Source organism: Lutra lutra, chromosome 1, assembly GCF_902655055.1.
Source record: "Lutra lutra chromosome 1, mLutLut1.2, whole genome shotgun sequence".
Classification (NCBI taxonomy): Eukaryota; Metazoa; Chordata; class Mammalia; order Carnivora; family Mustelidae; genus Lutra; species Lutra lutra.
In genome coordinates this window covers 119,057,021-119,069,526 of record NC_062278.1, presented here as the reverse complement: position 1 = coordinate 119,069,526, position 12,506 = coordinate 119,057,021, and the positions used below count along the sequence as shown (strand labels likewise).

The following is a 12,506-nucleotide window of genomic DNA, read 5'->3' as shown; positions in this document are numbered from 1 at the left end:
TACATAACAAACATCATGTTTAGAAGGAAATATATTAGATGTAAATGGATATAGATATGTATATATATATATATATATTTTTTTTTTTTAACGATTTTATTTGACAGAGCACGCACAAGCAGGGGGAGTAGCAGGCAGAAGGAAAGGGACAAGCAGACTCCCCACTGAGCAGACAGTCTGACACGGAGCTTGATCATGACCTGAGCTGAAGACAGATGCTTAACCCACTAAGCCACCCAGGCGTGCATATATATATATATTTTTTTTTTAAATATTTTATTTACTTATTTGAGAAGGAGAGTAAGCAAGAGAACATGAGCAGGGAGAGGAGCAGAGGGAAAGAGAGAAGCAGACTCCCCACCAAGCAGGAAGCCTGATTCAGGGCTTGATCTTGGGTCTCCCGTATTACAACCTGAGCTAAAAGCAGACACTTAGTTGACTGAGCCACCCAGGTGCATATGTATATATGTATGTATGTATGTGTGTGTGTGTGGGTGTATGCGTGTGTGTGTGTGTGTGTATATTTTTTTTTCAAGATTTTATTTATTTATTTGACAGAGATCGCAAGTAGGCAGAGAGGCAGGCAGAGAGAGAGGCAGAGAGAGGAGGAAGCAGGCTCCCTGCTGAGCAGAGAGCCCGATGTGGGGCTCGATCCCAGGATCCTGGGATCATGCCCTGAGCCGGAGGCAGAGGCTTTAACCCACTGAGCCACCCAGGTGCCCCTATATTTTTTTCTTTTTAAGTAATCACTATCCCCAATGTGGGGCTTGATTTCGCAACCCTGAGATTAAGAGTTACATGCTCTTCCAACTGAGCCAGTAAAATGTCCCAATGGCTATATTTATTTATTTAAAAATTTTTTTAGATAGAGAGTGCACATGCACCTGTGAGAGGGTGGGGGGGCAGAAGGAAAAGAAGAAAGAGAATCTTAAGAATTTTAAGAATCTTGGGGCACCTGGGTGGCTCAGTGGGTTAAAGCCTCTGCCTTCAGCTCGGGTCATGATCCCAGGGTCCTGGGATCAAGCCCCGCATCGGCTTCTCTGCTCAGCAGGGAACCTGCTTCCTCCTCTCTCTCTGGCTGCTTCTCTGTGATCTCTGCCTGTCAAATAAATAAATAAAATCTTTAAAAAAAAAAGAATTTTAAGAATCTTAAGAATGCTCCATGCTCAGCAAGCGGGCTTGATCTCATGACCCTGAGTTCATGACCTGAGCTAAATTGTGAATCTGACACTTAACCGACTGAGCCACCCAGGCGCCCATATTTTTTTTTAAAAAACCTTAAATCAGTAACCTAACATTCCATCTTAAGAAAGTAGAAAAAGAAGAGCCAACTAAGCCCTAAGCAAGTAGAAGGAAAGAAAGAGTAAAGATGAGAACAGAAATAAATGAACTAGAGAATAGAATGATAGAGAAAATCAATGAAACTAAAAGTTGGTTCCTTGAAAAGAGTGACAAAATTGATGAATCTCTTTGTTGAATGACCAAGGAAAAGAGAGAAGTATTCAAATTAGTAGAATCAGAAATTAAGGAAGGGACATTACTACTGTCCTTATAGAAATAAAAATTATAAGGAAATTCCATGAACAGTTGTGTGTCAACAAATTAGATAATACCTAGATGAAATGGGCAAATTCCTAGAAACACATTAGGTTGGTCTAACATGAAAATCAATCAAATTCATAAATACTAATAGAACAAAGTAACAAAACCACATTATCATTGCAATAGATGCAGAAAAAAACCTTTGACAAAATTCAACATCCCTTCATGAAGAAAACACTAAAAAAACAAGAACGTCCTCAACCAGATAAAACCATTTACAAAACCCACAACTTACATCATACTTCATGGTGAAAGACTGAACATTTTCCCCTTAAGATCAGGAACAAGGCAATGATGTCCATTCTTGCTACTTCTATTCAACTTTGTACTAGATGTTCTAGCCAGGGTTATTATGCAAAAAAAAAATAAAATAAAAGGCATCTAGAGTAAGAAGCAAAACTATGTCCATTCCCAAATGACATGATTAATAAGAAAATCCTAAGGAATTCATATAGATACAAAAATATTAGAATAAATGAGTTTAGCAAAGTTTCAGGATGCAAGAACAATATACAAAAGGAACAGTAATCTATAAAGTATGGCAATGGCATAAAAATAGACATAAAAGCAATGGGATAAAATTTAGAGGCCGGAAATCAATCTTCACATTTGTCATCAGTTGATTTTTGACAAGGGTGCCAAGACAATTCAATAAGGGAAAGAACAGTCTTTTCAACATATGTTCCAACTATGGAAAAACTGAATATCCACGTGCAAAAGGATAAAGATGGATACCCTTACACTATATGCAAATATCAATTCCAAGTGGATCATAGATGTACATGTAAGAGATAAAACAATAATACTCTACTTTTTATTTTTATTTATTTTTTATTTTTTTTAAAGATTTTTTTTAAAGATTTTATTTATTTATTTGACAGAGAGAAATCACAAGTAGGCAGAGAGGCAGGCAGAGAGAGAGGAGGAAGCAGGCTCCCCGCTGAGCAGAAAGCCCGATGTGGGGCTCGAACCCAGGACCTGGGATCATGACCTGAGCCGAAGGCAGCGGCTTAACCCACTGAACCACCCAGGCGCCCCAATACTCTACTTTTTAAAAAAAGATTTTATTTATTTATTAGAGAGAGCATGAACGAGGGAGAGGGGGAGTGGGAGATGGAGGAGCAGACTCCCTACTGAAGAGGGATTACAGTTCAGGGCTTGATTCCATGACCCTGAGATCATGACGTGAGCTGAAGGCAGCCGCCTAAGCCATGGAGCCACCCAGGTGTCCCAGTTATGGTTATTTATTTTTTTAAAAAATCGGTGCCTTGGGTGCCTGGGTATCTCAGTTGGTTAAGGGGCTGCCTTTAGCTCGGTCATGGTCCCAGACTCCTGGGATTGAACCCTGTGTCGGGCTCTCTGCTCAGTGGGAGCCTGCTTCTCCCTCTCTGCCTGCCGCTCTGCCTACTTGTGTTCTTGCTCTATCTCTTTGCCAAATAAATAAATAAAATCTTTAAAAAAAATCTGCCAGAGAAAGACAAATACCATATGATTTCACTCAAATGTGGAATTTAAGAAAAAAAACAGATGAACATAGGGGAAGGGAAGGAAAAATAAGATGAAAGCAGAGAGGCAGGCAAACCATGAGAGACTCAGATATAGGGAACAAACTGAGTGTAGCTGGAGGATAAGTGGGTGGGGAGAAGGGATAATTGGGTGATGGGCATTAAGGAGGACACTTCATGTAATGAGCACTGCATGTTATTTGCAACTGATGAATCACTGAATTCTATCCTTGAAACTAATAATACAGCATATGTTAACTAAATTGAATTTAAATAAAAAATAAAATAAAAAACCTCCTAAGAAAATCTCCTAGAAGACAAACTTAAGTCAACCAAATCATGGATGGAAAAATTATGGAGAAAAGGTATTGTATTGAGGAATGAATTTAAATACATGTCTAAGTCTAAAGAAATGTGAGAATTACAGTTATAAGCAGAAGGTATCATTTTTACCCTTGGGCATTGTAGACACAATATAACGGAGTTTTACAAGTGACTTTTGCTTCCGAGTAGGATGTAGTAGGAGGACAATGTTCCTGCTTCGACAACCTAAAAAAAATGCAGAATAAGTTGAAAATATCATTGTTGAAAATACATCAGAGAGCTGGGAAGTAAGGACTTGTTACCTAATTTTAGGTAAACAAAAATTCCAGAATGGGGAAAGGCCTTCTAAGGTGCATTGATAATCACTAGCTTCCCCTGCTCCTGGAAACATTTGTTGATTTTAGGTACAGGTTGAGGATCAGTCTTTTTTTTTTTTTTTAAGATTTTATTTATTTATTTGACAGAGATCACAAGTAGGCAGAAAGGCAGATACAGAGGGGGAAGCAGGTTCTCTGCTGAGCAGAGAGCCCGATGTGGGGCTTGATCCAGGAGCCTGAGACCATGACCCGAGCTGAAGGCTGTGGCTTAACCCACTGAGCCACCCGGGTGCCCCAAGATCAGTCTTAACTTAGGCAGAGGGAATCTGTGGGGGCAAAGAAAACCCAGAGGAACTTTTAGCAGGCTATTGGGACTGACTGGAAGGTAGAAGAGCCCCAGTGAATGACTGGTTTTCCATGTGGGGCATTTTCTGAGTTTGAGACCTGCTTGGGAGGCTGTGGAACTGAGCCAAAACTTTAAGGTTATTTTTAATTTAATTAATTAATTAATTTATTTATTTTGAGAGAGAGAGAGAGCATGAGTGTGGAGAAGGATAGAGGAGGAGGGAGAGGGAGAGAATCCCAAGTCAACTCTACACTGAGCTGAGACCCTGACACAGGGCGGGATCCCATGACCCTGAGATCTTGACCTGAGCTGTAACCAAGAGTCAGATCCTTACTGACTGAGCCACCCAAGTGCCCCTGAACCAAAAGTTTTAAAAAGTCATGATGCTTGGGGCACCTGGGTGGCTCAGTGGGTTAAGCCTCTGCCTTCAGCTTAGGTCATGATCCCAGGGTCCTGGGATCGAGACCCACATCAGGCTCTCTGCTCAGCAGGAAGCCTGCTTCCTCCCTCTCTCTCTGCCTGCTTTTCTGCCTACTTGTGATCTCTGTCTGTCAAAAAAATAAATAAAATCTTTAAAAAAAAAAGTCATGATGCTTAAGAAACCATACCCCATTAGAGGGACATGGTCTCCTCAGTCACATGGTAAATCTCTCCCTTAAGACACTTCTCATCTTTCTAAAAATTTTTATTTTACAGAGAGATTGCATGCATGCACGAACAGGGTGTTGGGGGGTGGTTTAGGGCAGAGGGAGAGAGAAATTTTTTTTTAAAAGATTTTATTTATTTATTTGACAGACAGAGTTCACAAGTAGGCAGAGAGGCAGGCAGAGAGAGAGAGAGGAGGAAGCAGGCTCCCTGTGGAGCAGAGAGCCCAATGCGGGGCTCGATCCCAGGACCCCGGGATCACGACCTGAGCCGAAGGCAGAGGCCCCAACCCACTGAGCCACCCAGGCGCCCTGAGAAATTTTTTTTAAAGATTTTATTTATTTATTTGACAAAGAGAGAGCACACAAGTAGGCAGAGCAATGGGCAGAGGGAGAGGGAGAAGCAGGCTCCCCGCTGAGCAGAGAGCTCCATGTGGGCTCAATCTCAGGACCCTGAGATCATGACCTGAGACAAAATCAGGAGCCAGGCACTTGACCCACTGAGCCACCCAGGTGCCCTGACATTTCTCCTATTTTGAAGCAGAGTTGGTTGGAGGCTGAAGAGCTAAACTCAAAGCCCTAGAGGAATGAACTGGAAACACTGTAGTCTTGCAGGGCTGAGATTGTCTATCAAAAGCTTGGTCTGCCCCTGAGGGAAGAACTAGAGGTAGGATAAGTCTAAGAGGGCAACCTTGCCAAGATTCATCTCAATCCCTGACTGGATTGTGATGACCAGCCCTTCAGCCAACCTAAGGGAGGGAAGGGGGAATCCTCACTAGTAGATGATAATGTGGTGGCTCCATAATTCTTTTATACACACTGTCTGACACATAAGAAAACATTACCAAACATGTGAAGTGGCAGGAAAATGTGACAGATAATCATGCGGGAATTATGAACCACTGAACCAGATCAACAAAATATTAAAGTAGCAAATAAGGACTGAGGGGGAAAAAAAATCCCACAAAACTAAAAGATAAAGAAAACAGAAGAAATGATTAACAACATGAACAAATGGAGACTTTCAACAGGTGACTGGAATCTAAAATTTATTAAATAAAAACACCGAAAATACAGTATTAAAAATTAAGAACTCAATGTAGAGATTTGACAGATGATCGAAGATCACAGAAAAGAGAATTAGGAAACTCAGGACAATAGAAAACACTCAAACTGAAGCCTCAAGTGAAAAAAAAAAGTACAAAGTGTTAAAACACACGGTGAGGGGTGCCTGGGTGGCTCAGTCCGTTGGGTGTTTGCCTTCCGCTCAGGTCATGGTCCCCGGGTCCTGGGACGGGGCCCTGATAAAGTTGTGCTCCCTGCTCCCTCTCCCGCTCCCCCTACTTGTGCTCTGTCAAGTGAATAAATAAAAGCTTTAAAAACAAAACAAAACAAAACAAAACACATGGTGAATAAGGTCAAAGAATCTTACATAATGTAGTTGGAATCCCAGAGGGAAGGAGACATAATGAAGCAAAAACTGTAGTTGAAGAGAAGAGGGAAGGAGACAGAATGAGGCAAAAACTGTAGTTGAAGAGACAAAGGCTGAGGATTTCCCTCCTGGGGTGCAAGGCTCTGAAGCAACCCACCCTTGATATTCAATTATACTCGTCTCCCTTCTATTCCAAATCAAATGCCCAAAATTTAATTCATCACCCACTACAAACCTATTGTTTTATGTCAAGACAGTGTATTATAACTATCCATTTATGACTCCCACAATTAGACTGAGGGCTTGCAAGAGAATGAATGCTTCCTATTTACGCTCAAGAAACGTGCGTTGAGTGAATAGTGCTTGAACATTTATCAGGCTGAAGCCACTTTCCTCTCTCATGAGGAAAAAAAAAATTATAGCTCTACTGCACAGACCTACGTTAACACCTGTAGGCAGTCACTGTTTGGTGTTGGGACTACAAGCTAAGACTGGGCTCTGCTCTGCAGGGTAAGTGCTCTCAGTTGAGAGGCGAAGCACAGATAAAGAAGCAAGTACTATACCAAGGGGTAAGATAACGGGAAAACGCCCAAGAAAAGCCCGGGCCAGGCCTCAAAGCTCATCCAGTGCAGAAAGGTGCCCGTTCGCTTTTGGCAAAAGGGAAAGGGATTAGCGGTGGTCGGCCTTAGCACTTTTGGGGTTAAAAAGTTGAGAGGGGACTGAACAGAAGTCTCAAATCCGCCCTGTTGAGCCTCTGCAATTTCTGGATCTCCGTTCCCACCAATCTCACGCGCAGGGAGGGAGACGCCAGTAAGAGACTGTGCCAACCAGCTGGAAACATCTGGCCTCCAAGCCGGGAGGCCGCGAAGCGCGCCGCCGGAAGCGGAGGGACGACGGAGCCACGCCCTAGAGCCTGGCCGCAGCTCTGTCTTCCGCTGCCCGTACCACGGATGGGCGGGGCTAAGGCGGAAGGGCACAGAAGGAGGTGACGCTGTAAGCGAGCGCCGGCGTCGCGGCGGCGGCTGTGAAGGAAGCTCGGTGGCTGTGGCCGCTGCGAGCAGGCCGGGCACCTCCTCACTGACCAGGGTTCCCTAGAACTGTCGAAGGCGGGGCCGCAGGCTGAGTTGCCGCAGTATCTCGATCCCCGGTGCGGCAGGTGCCGGCAGCGAGGGACGTAGGTAAGCAGGAGCCCGGGTGTCAAATCGGAATGACTTACGGACCCGGCTGGCTGGCCATTCCCGCGCCAGTGCGCGCCAGCTCAGCACCCCGGCCTGGAGGCCTCAGGCGCTGCCCTCCCCCCACACCCGAACCGGAGGCAGCAAATTTCTCCCTGGGCGCTGCTGTCCTTTTCTGGGGGCGGGCAGGGAGCTCGTTCCGAGGCACCGTTGTCCTCCCCTGTTCCTCCCCAGTCTGAACTGTACGACGCAGAAGCAAAGAAAGCTAGCGCCCCCGGCCGCTCCTCCTGAGGCTAGGGAAAGGTTTGAAAGGAAGAGCTGCTGTTAGAGGTCCTCCCGGACTGCGGTTTGGGAATCCAAAGGTTTATATTTGTTCGGACCGTTCTGCTTCCTTCCTGCCTTTAGTTCCTTCAGCCCGCACTCCTGGGACCTTGTAGTGAATGCGTATGGCACAATTAAACGCAAGGGTGGTGGGAAGCTTGTTTTCTATAAAGCTTTCTATTTTTCTTTCTATGCTAGTTAGTATCAACCCCCGTTGCACTGGGCTCCTGTGCTGGGGAAAGAGGGACGCGGAGAGGATGTGGGAAATGAGGGTTTTGTATGTAAGAGTCGGAACAGCTGAGTTAAAATCTTAGCCTGCCATTTGGTGGTGGTTTTAATCTTGTGCTAGATACTTCGACATTTTTAACCACATGTAAAGGGGCGCTTTTTTATGCCTATATAAATAGGGAGAATGAAATGAAGTGAAAAAAGCAGAATATCAGTCATTAAATGTTTTGGATTTAAGAATCTCCTGGACACTTAATGGTAGGTTCCTAATTATGTCTTTTACGCAGAATAACTAAGTTTGGTATGGAGGAGGGTGTGTGGTTAGAACCTAACTGCAGGCTCTGCTTGGGGTTGTGCAGCATTAGGAAGAGGTCAGACTCTCCTAGCTACCCAGGTATCTTATCTTTATTGATAAAACATTGCTGGTTTATGAGGAATAATCTAAATCAGTTCTGCTTCTTTCTCCAGATAGTTGTGCTCAGTGGGCCCTTTCTAGGAAGAAAAGCTGGAGGGGATTCATTTACACTTTGGCCTGCTTTAGAAGGAATTCTTCACACATACTTCTGAGGATCCCTGCACTATGCTTCTAACAGAGTTGAAAATGTGCAGGGAATTGCAGAGAAATGACCCTTTGAGTGGCTGGATATTACAGTCATGAGTTAATCTGAGGAGCTGCCTTTCTCTGTATTGGAGAGTAAGACATATCCCACTCTGAAGTTTAATAGACCTTAAGTCAGAGGAGTGTTCAGGGAAGAGGGTGTGGCAATGCAGTCAAGTGATCTGAGTAAAGAGCGTCTGTTCTTACAGTTGCTTGGTCAGACAAATTAAGGATGCTTTCCTTTCCTCTTCAGTGGAACATGATGCTGATGGCTGCCATGCATTACGTAGCCAAGTGCAGTCTCCAGTTCCTTTAGTACAGAATTGCACATGGACACAGAAGGGATCTTGAGGGTCATCTAATCCAGTGGTTCCAAAACCTGGCTGGGCATTGGAATCATTTGGGGAATTAATACAAAAGTCTAGGTGCGTGGGTGCTATCTCAGTAGATCGGAAGTGTGATCTCTGTATTTGTGGTTTTTAAATAGCTTCTCAGGTGATACTCATGTTTTGAAAACCCAGATGTAGAGCAGGTTTCACATATTAGTTTATGGACAGGCTCCCAGACAAAGTGTGATGCCCTTAACAAATAACTTAAGTAAAGAGTAGTACTCTTTCAGGTTTTTTACCACTTTGAGCCCAGAAGATAGGTCCTGTAAGTCAGTAGCTCAGTATAATTCTTTTTGTATTTTCCTGTGCATTAAAACTTCTTAAAGCCCTCTGACGAAAGTATTAGATTTTACAGTAAAATATCTTACTAAATGTTGCTTAGGTTGTTTTTTGGCATAAGTATATAAAGGTTATATCACTTTGTACATCAGTTTTTTAGTAGGCTTTTATGCCAAGCTTTCATAAACCATGGAAAAATTTCAATTTAAGAAAATTTTCCTTTTGCTTTGGCTTATAAACCCAGTGCACTATATACACAGGTTGCCTTTTTTTTTTTCTTTCTTTCTTTCTTTAAACCCCTCCCTCCATCCTAGTATGCATGGCCACTTTGTAACACTAATCAGCTTCTAGTGGAGTTCAGTTTGAGAACTTCGCTCTGAAGGTCTCTAATTGCCTATAAATACCTAATTTAATTAGAGGCTTTCAGTATTTAAGCTTGAATTTTTAGTCCTTTTTCTTTTCTTGGTTTAATTGTAATGTGCCACTGATTTAAAGCATTTGGTAGATGCCTGGAAAGAATCAACTGATTAGGTGATAACAGTACTTCACATACACTTTTCTTAGAGTGGAAAAGCCTCATGATAGGTAGATAGATGTATTTTTTTTTCCATCACATTCATATGAGAGATGTATATGTACTTCTTAGAGTGGAAAAGCTCTATATCTATCTCATGAGGCTTTTCCACTCTAAGAAAGGTACATATGAAGCACTGTTACCACCTCATCAGTTGATTTTATTTATATATATATATATATATATATATATATATATATATAGCTTTAGTATTCCTATTCTGTGTTATTAGTAGAGATGGAAATGGACCCTACTTTACAAATCCTTCAGAGGTGGATGCTGAATTACTTTCTAAAAGTGATCTTGTTCATAATATGTTACCTTTCTACTATCAGATGACAAAGGGCGTTCTAAACTTTGCTCATTAATAAAAACATGTTAACAGGGTGCCTTGCTGACTTAGTCCGTAGAGCATGTGACTCTTGATCTTGGGGTCATGAGTTTGAGCCCCACATTGGGTATAGAGATTACTTAAATAAATAAATAATTAAAATTTAAAAACCATGTTAACAAATGCATTGTACATGAATTTGAGTCTAGAGAAACCTATGATACATGTCTGGGATGAAAAGCCAAGTCATGGAGTCTCTTTTTTATTTTTGTGTCTGAAATACCCTAATTCTGAGGTTTTAAAAACTGCTGTTTCAGATTCTGACAGAGCACACTTTTCAAGTAGAGGTGCTTAAAAAGGATAAATATGGACCCAGAGTCCCAATTTTAGTCTAAACTGATATTACAGATTTAGCATAGAAACAGAGGCAGGGTGAGCGTAGTAACATGAAGACCTAGTGAAAGTCATTTGCTGGTCCTTGAGGCAGTCTTCTATGTCTATGAGGACTTGAGACCAAAACTGGATACTTAATCTACTTTTTATACAGTGGCTGAATGTGATAAAAGTATTACCAGTAGGGACTATAAATGTGTAAGTCTCTGGTTCTCAATCTTGGTCTTTTTATGGTTCATTCATGTTCTCCGATGCCAGTGGGCATTATTTTTTTGTTTGTTTTTGTTTTTAATCTTGTTTCCTATAGCCCCAGCCCAAGGTGGCATTGGCCTCAAGTGACTGGCAGAAGGTATAGCCAGCCTCGGGTGTGATTGGTAGGGAGTTATCCTGAGTTTATTTGTAAGAGGAGCAAAAATAAGAGCTTAGGCTAAGCACACACATGAAAAGTGTTAAGATGCCCGCTGGGGCCACCTGGGTGGCTCAGTCAGTCAAGCGTGCCTGACTCTTGGTTTTGGCTTGGGTCCAGATCTCAGGGTCCTCTGATTGAGCCATACATCAGGCTCCACCCTCAGGTGGAGTGTGCTTGATGTTCTCTCTTGCTCTCTCTCTTCTCTTCCTGCTCGTGCTGTTTCTCTAGAATAAATAAATCTTTAGTGGCAAAAAAAATCTTGTTTCCTACTATAAGCCATTCATTCTCTCATATTTCTGGGATGGGTAACCCATCCCTATTTATTTGCTGTACAACAGCTATGACTGTCTTTTTACCTCTGCTAAAAAGAACTTTTTCATAGCAGTGCTTGAGTTAACCTGTATGGTGGCTGCACTGCAAACATTTCCCCAAATATTGGATCCCTTAAGGATTGTTCAGACTTAGGGCTGTCTGGGAGTCAGTGAGTACGTATCTCATAAAAGTTAAAAGCTTTTTTTTTTTTTAAAGATTTTATTTATTTGAGAGTGACAGAGAGTGAGCAAGAAAGAGAAAGCACAAGCCAGGGGGAGAAGCAGAAGGAGAAGTAGACTCACTGCTGAGCCCGAAGTGGGGCTTGAGCTCAGGACCCTGAGATCATGATCTGAGCCGAAGGCAGATGTTTAACTGACTAAGCCACCAAGGCACCCTGAAAGCTCATTTTTGTTTTCGTTGTGTGTGTGTTTTATGTCTGAACATATGTTGGTATTTGGTGAACATGAATACAATAGCAGTGTCAAGAATACTGGGGCAGAAATGTAGAGGAACATCCTGTGGAGGTTGCTTTTAATTTTAATTACATGTAGTTGGGAGTGCATGCTTGGGATTTGTGGATTTTAGGGTATACTGATGGATTCTTTTTTTTTTTTTTTAAAGATTTTATTTATTTATTTGACAGACAGAGATCACAAGTAGGCAGAGAGGCAGGCAGAGAGAGAGGAAGGGAAGCAGGCTCCCTGCTGAGCAGAGAGCCCGATGCGGGACTCGATCCCAGGACACTGAGATCATGACCTGAGCTGAAGGCAGCGGCCTAACCCACTGAGCCACCCAGGCGCCCCTGATGGATTCTTTTATTGGAGAACCTTCCGTAGCAACATCTTTGGTTTTCCTCTTGAGTGAGTTAGATTCCTCAATTCTGCTTGGAGCTTGTTAGCTGGCATCCAGCAATCTGGGTTAGAGGTCTTAACCCTTAGTGTATAAACTCTGCTTATGTTCATTTAACTCGACTCTTTTCAGTATGATACCTTCATTCTTAGCTGGACCAGCTGTTTTCAGTCCAGGAATCCATTGTTTTACCCTCTAGAGCTGCAGTGTCCAATTTGGTAGCCAGTAGCCAAATGTAGCAACTTAAATTTAATAATTAAAATTAAAGAATAAGATCCTCATTTGCATCATAGACATATTTCAAGTGGTCAGTAACTGTATGTGCCCAGAGGCTACCATATAGGACAAGGTAGATATAAACTGTTTCTATTACTGTGGAAGTTTTATTGGATTACACTGTTTTAGTATAGAAAATAATGCTCCATGCTTCTGCAAGGATGGGATAGGGGTAGTTGGCCGTATTTTGTGGAGAGTAGGA

The 12,506-nt window shown here is 42.4% G+C and overlaps 1 protein-coding gene across 4 annotated transcripts in view; it reads left to right on the top strand.

Moving 5' to 3' along the window:
• Window positions 1-7,163: 7,163 nt before the first annotated feature.
• SENP5 (SUMO specific peptidase 5) overlaps window positions 7,164-12,506 on the top strand; it is a 64,308-nt gene continuing 58,965 nt past the window's right edge. For 2 of the 4 annotated variants that reach the window (XM_047733862.1, XM_047733875.1), the window contains exon 1: window positions 7,164-7,348. The gene's annotated coding sequence lies outside the window, so the exon portion shown is untranslated. The remainder of the gene's footprint in view (window positions 7,349-12,506) is intronic. The other 2 variants (XM_047733863.1, XM_047733867.1) reach the window with 2 other exon arrangements.